Below are 6,919 nucleotides of genomic sequence, written 5' to 3'. Positions count from 1 at the left end.
ACCATAAAGCACATTTGGATGTCTTCAGGCCATGAATGGCATTATATAAATATAAGTCCTTCCTATCCTCCCTCCTCCTCCTCTCTCTCCCTTCCTTACTTCGTTCCTAAATTTAAGGAGTTCAGCTGTGGCTCAGTTGGTAGCACACTTACCAGCTAAGTCACAAAGTTCTAGGGTTGAGTTACAAGGTTCTGGCTTCAAGTCCCACTCCAGGACTTGAGCACAAAAGTCTAGGCTAACAGTGCAGTTCTGAGGGAGTGCTACACTGCCTTTTGGGTGAGATGTTAAACAGAGGCCCCACTTACCCGCTCAGGGGGGGCGTGAAAGATCCCATGGCACTATTTCAAAGAAGAGCAGGGGAGTTATTCCTGGTGTGCTGGCCACTATTTATCTTTCAATCAACATCACAAAAACAGGGAGTATTTGGTCATTATTGCATTGTTGTTTGTGGGACCTTGCTGTGCACAATTTGGCTACCACATTTCATACATTACAACAGTGACTACACTTCGAAAGTACTTCATTGGCTGTAAAGTACTTTGAGTCGTGCAGTGGTCATGAAAGGCACTACATAAATGCAAGTCTTTTTTATTAAATGGTAGGACACAGGAAGGGTGAAATTGGTTTACGCCAATAGCGCAGAATGAGCTCATAGGGAATTGGCATATGGTTTGCCCTGAGGTTGTGAAAGTTGCTATATATATATATATAAATACACGAGATATTTCTTTTTTCAGACTTTTCCATTAGCTTTGCGGGTAAATACATTGCGTGGAGCAGTACTAAGTCACAAGATGAATATCTGGTATGTGCTGGGGCATTGATCTCTTATAGGCAACAGGTTGGCATACAATTGGGCACAGTGGGAAGAGGGAAAAATATTAGCCAGGTTTCCAGCTCTCGATCGCTTTACAATGACAGTTATTTGAAAGCAAGCGTGCGCATCAAGTGAAGGTGGGATCAGCCTTAGCTGTGATGCTTTCCACAGTCAAATAATCTGCGAACACTGACAATCTAGGTTCATGAAGTCATAGAATGATTAGAGCACAGAAGGAGGCCATTTGGTCTGTTGTGTCCATACCAGCTCTCTGCAGAGATTAACGCATCTAGTCTCACTCCACGCCTTTTCCCCATAGCCGAGCAATTTTTTTCTCTCCGTTTAATTATCCAATTCTGTTCTGAAGTCCTCCATTGAATCTTCCTCCACAACACTCTCAGGCAGTGCCTTCCAGATCCTAACCATTCTCTGTGTAAAAAAGTTTCCCCTCATGATGCTGTTGCTTCTTTTGCCAATCACCTTAAATCCACGTCCTTTGGTTCTTGACCCTTTTGCCAATGGGAACAGTTTCTCTCTATCTACTCTGTCCAGACCCCTCATGATTTTGAACACCTCTGTCAAATCTCCTCTCAACATTCTCCTCTCTAAGGAAAACAGCCCCAGCTTTTCCAATCTATCCACATAACTTAAGTTCCTCATCCCTAGAACCATTCTCGTGAATCTTTTCTGCACCCTCTCTAATGCTTTAATATTATTCCTAAAGTGCGGTGCCCAGTATTGGACAGTTGAGGCCAAACCAGTGTTTTATAAAGGTTCATCATAACCTCCTTGCTTTTGTACTCTTTGCCCCTATTTATAAAGCCCAGGATCCAGTGTGCTTTATTAAATATTTTAAGGCAGAGGTAGATAGATTTTTAATAAACAAGGGGGTGAAAGGTTATCGGGGATGGCGGGAACGTGGAGTCGAGGTTACAATCAGATCAGCCATGATCTTATTGAATGGCGGAGCAGGCTCGAGGAGCCGAGTGGCCTACTCCTGTTCCTAAATCGTATGCCCGTATGTTCATAACCGCTTTCTCAACCTGCCCTGCCACTTTCAATGATTTGTGCACATAAACCCCCAGGTCCCTGTGCTCCTGCATCCCCTTTAGAATTGTACCCTTTAATTTATATTGCCTCTCCTCGTTATTTCTACCAAAATGAATCATGATTTAAACATAGCCACTTTGTGAGGTATCGGCGGGGTAGTATCATATGTAGAACTGTACCCAAAAAAGGAAGCAGCACTTTCAGGAGAAAATATTAGGAAAGTTATAAAATGTTTTTTTTAAATGAAAGAAAAAGAACATTTTAAACAAGAGAATGCCTGTTATAAATTTGGGTTTGCTGTAGATACCTTCTCAGGTTCAGTGGTGTCACTTTCGTCAGTGCCTGAGTGTTTTACTTTCATTGGAGTTGATTCGTACTGACCTATATACACATACACAATAGTGAGACCCAGGGGTGTAACAATGAGCCTCCCTTGTGACCTGAAACAGATATCCGTGTCTTTTGCACATTTATTTCTTCGATCTCTTCGAAGGCAGACCAAGTTAATACTAGCTGAGGTGAAGCTTGTATCATTGAGGCTTCTTATTCCACAGTAAGGTGCACAGTAAGAGCAATAGTTACGATCAAATTCCCTTAGATCATTCGGAAAAACTCATCTTTGTGAATGATATAAAAATAATTGACATGCTACACCACACTAGTTCAGTGAGTCAACTTACTTAATATAAACAAAGTAACTAACACTGCATCCTGACTATATGGGCCTGCTATCGTACCTCAACCTGCCATTTCTGGTGCAAAAACTCGACTGACTCCTTAGTGACTGAAATTCTGCTTTATTTCCTATGTACGATCAGAAAGAGATTGCGATCCTTTCCAACACAGTGGGCTGAATTGTGCCACAATTGTTCAGAACCTGATTGCATGGCCATTTCTGGGTTAGGGTTAGGGTTCAGTAACGAGCCCGCCAGCTTAATTTTACAGGAGGCAACCAATTATTAGCCGCCTCCGCATTTGCTGTCCAATTACGAACAGTGGGCGGGATGCGGAGGCAGGAGGAACAATCAGAGCGCCCGAAGCGAGGGACGGCAGTGGCCCCACTGTAAAAGCTGTGTGTTGCTGATCTGAATGGAGCAGGAGAGGGCAGCACAAGCTGGAGGTGCCAGAATGATGATGTGACTGGCAACCAATCCTTCCCACTCAGCACTATCCGGGGGATCCGTCTGCAGGTGAGGCACATTCATTTGTAAGTCTTTGTGGTTGGATGGCCTGAGGATTGCCAGTTTGGTCCTTCAACGTTATAAGTTCACATTTCTCTAATGGCGCTCTGACCTCCCGCTCTGCTCTCGCCTCATGTGAGTTGTTGTGCTGCCAACAAAGCAGGGGACCCGTGCACTTTTGGAAAATTGTAGTCCGTTCAAGAAATGCCTGCTAATTACATCAATAATTGCCTTAACTATCTACCTGCTGCTGCTGGGCGTGTTGCCATTACCACTTTGCTCCCACCTCCGGGAAATATGTGAGGAGGCAGGAACATTTTGGGGCACTGGCCCAACGTTTTTGTTCTAAATTTCCCAGCTGCCCCCACCTCCAAAACTGCTTCTACAGGACTGGGAAAATTCAGCTCAATGAGTGTTTAGCAACTGCAGAAAAAAAACACCAAATTGCTTATTGCTTACAGTTTATGAGGAAACTATATCAAACCTAGTTTGTTAGCATCTTAATAACCACCATATACGATCCCTTTTTTAAAAAAATGCAGTAATCCAATATACTTTCAAAATACTTTTAAAAAAAGTTTCTGTGGAGTATTTTCTGTAGTTAAAAGATCCTGAACTGTGACAATAACCTGCCAACCAATTCTCCCAAGAATGAATGTGGGAAAAAGACAAAAATAAGATGGAGATAGAAAAAAAGTGAATGGAAACAAAGAATGAACTAGAGAAAAGCGAGAATAAGAGAAAGGATAATAAAGACATAAAATGAGGGAAAATCAAGAGAGAAATAGAGAAACTGGCGAAGAAAGAGAGGCAGCAATATAAATTGTAACAAAGAGAAATAGAGAAAGGCAAACAGAATGAGAAAACAGAAACAGTGACTGGAGACACAGCAATAAAGAGCTAGATAATAAAGTAAAAAGTGAGAACAGAGAAGAATGACAAAAAGGACAGACTAAATATTAGACTGACAGTACCAACCTGCTGTATTGCCCTCTGCAGAGCCTGTGCTTCCTGTGTTCAAATGTTGCCAATTATGTATTTGAGCTGATGGTACACTGTAAAATGAGGTCAATTTCACAAAGTGTTTGTAAACTAGATCTGGAACCTAAACCTCCAGGAACCCTTAATACAAACCTTGGCATACATTTCCACATCTGTTTGGTATAAACTGTTTGGAGTAAAAAGTGGACATTTTTTTATTGTAAAATATTTAATTAAATTGCAACTTTGCTGTGTTTTACAGTTTTAGAAATATATCTGATGGTTTTCTAAAAAAAAAATTCAAAATTCATTAACATATTGAATGGTTTTATCATAATGAATTTTGTTAAAAAAAATTAAACTGAAAAATATTGACTGCAAACCAGCAACAGTTTGACCTGTAGGTGGATGGGTGCGGACTGGTCTTAAGTACACGGCTTCTCTGGGTCTGTTTATTTTCTTTTAAAAACACAGCCTTGTTCTGTTGTTAAGCTTGCTCTAGGTTGAGGGCTTTCCCTGCACTGAAGGATCCCAGCACTGCAAAACATTGGTGCCCCCTCATGGAAAAGAGGTGCATTTCATCGGATTCTGTACTTTCCACCTACTCAAATTATCTGCTAAATGGATGGCATCAGGGGACTGAGGACAGGTGGATGTAAAGGATCATTCCCACAGTTTAATATGATATTGGAAAGTGGAAGATTGGTGGATGTGAAGGAAGAGAACTCAGGTTGAGAATTGTGCCAGTGGATTAAAGACAGGTGGGTCAATCCGAAGAAAGAAATAGTACTTACCCAAGAATTGACGACAGTTGAAAAATGACTGAGGAGAAAGGAAACACAGATTAATTAAACATTTATTTTACTGACCTTTATTGAAAGTCAAGGCCTAAAGTGCAGAATGAAGAAAGGGCTGAATTATGTGCCTATTGATAGATTATCTGAGTTTGACAGATCGGAGAGGACCAGTACCCTGCATTTAAAATAACTAAAATTATAAATAGGCTAAATGTTAGGCAGCTGTTCTTTTCCTAGAGAGTAGTGAGCCTCTGGAATGGGTTGCTAGGTGCCATGATCTCTGTTGACTCTCCTCATGCTTTCAAGAGGGAGCTGGACTGGTTCTTGGCTGTGACAGATATCGCATCCTATAGAAGATAAAAGGATTAACAGTTAACAATGTGACCTCCTGAACTGCTTGCAATTACCTGAGGGTGTCGAGGGTGAATTTTCCAGAGTTTTTTTTCCCCTTTATTGGCCCTGTTTTTTTGCCTCTCTCAGGAGATTACATGGCAGGAGCAGTCACCTACGTACCCATTGGAACCCGATCAAACACCCCAGATGATGGGCATGATCATCATTACTTCAAAGGACGAACAACAACAACATGGCTGTGGGGGGGTATGGGGAGGGTTTAGGAAGTGTCTTGTCATGATGCTCTAGGCATCATGAGTGTGGGGGCAGACTTGATGGGCCAATTGGTCTTTTTTTGCTTGTTATTTTCATATGTTAGAAAATATAAAGAATGATCAAGGTTCAAAGCAGATAAATAAATCAAGTAGTGGTTAAGTGCTGGCTTGGGTTTAAAGCCCTGTAAAATTGTAAGAGGAAGGACATAAGGAGTTCCATAGTCGAGGCAGGTAAATCAATCTGAAGAATGAGACAGTGGGTCCCAGTACTGTCCAAAGATTCTTCCTTTGAACAAAGTGAGGATAGAGCGAGGAGCAAGAACATACACAGATTGGATCAATTTACAGGATGAGTATCGGAAATTAAGAAACAGGGTCTATGTATTCTGGCACTCAAAAGAAGATGTATTTATTTATGTTTTATTAATATTTAATCAGTGCTGGCACACACCCCTACCATTGAACGCCTGTGGTAAAGGCACTCCTCCCTACCCAAGTTCTTTCCTGCCAATTTTAAGCATCTATTTATATTTACAGGGTCAATGAATAACGGAGGCAGAAGTTTTGATTCCGCAGTGACCAGAGGCTGTCATTGGTTCCCCTGCATCTGGATAAAATCAGAGAATCCACTCAAGAACCTGAGCATCACACATGGGATTTTTTCTTTAAATTGGGTCTACGCCACCAAACAGTAATGTTACCTCAGTAAGGTTGCTGTCTGCACATTTTTTGGTCCAAGTCATTTCAATTCCTGAACAGAATAAGCTGTTCCTTTTATATAAACAAGGTTTTCTTTTACCCTCGCTCTATTTTGGTGCATTTTGCGCTTGTCAAGGTAAGGGGAGATTAGTACCTGGAAACACACTTTCCCATTTCAGCCACACAGTGTCAGGATCAACCACTCCCAAGTCAAGTGGAAGGGAATAACGAGAGCTCTTAAGGCAGCTGGGATTGTAAGAAGCAAAGTCTGGTGATGTAATGAAGACAGCTAAGCATGCAGTAGGGATCTCTTCAAGATGAATCACCAACCACCACAAAGGAAAGGTGTTTTGGACAGAGGTTTAGGTGGGGGCTATTTTTAAAAAGTTTTCTTTTTCAGCTTTTTCCTCCCCTGAAGGCACTAAGGCCAGCTCTGGTGGTTTGTTGAAATGGTACATTTTAATATAATGCCTGCCCATTTGATTCTATGGGATTCTTGATTGTCACTGTATTTAGCTGTGCTTAGAGCAGATTTCCTCTAATAAATCTTTTTCTCAATAGAGAAAAGGCAGGGATGGGGGTGGGAGACATGATCCAGGTCTTTATTTTTTAACTGGTTTCGCGTTGTTTAAAGTGCTGGCCATAACTGGATATGGTGCCATAGTAGTCTTGTTCCCAGAGGTTGATTTTAGATCTCACTGTGGCAAGTTCTAAACTTAATTTTCATAAATCAGGTAATTTGTGGACTAGACTTGAACAAAAATTTAATTGGTTCACTAATGTCCT

Source organism: Heterodontus francisci, chromosome 5 (genome assembly GCF_036365525.1).
Source record: "Heterodontus francisci isolate sHetFra1 chromosome 5, sHetFra1.hap1, whole genome shotgun sequence".
In the NCBI taxonomy this organism is placed as follows: domain Eukaryota; kingdom Metazoa; phylum Chordata; class Chondrichthyes; order Heterodontiformes; family Heterodontidae; genus Heterodontus; species Heterodontus francisci.
The sequence above is the reverse complement of the archived record's forward strand: the minus strand, read 5'-3'. Positions refer to the sequence as shown.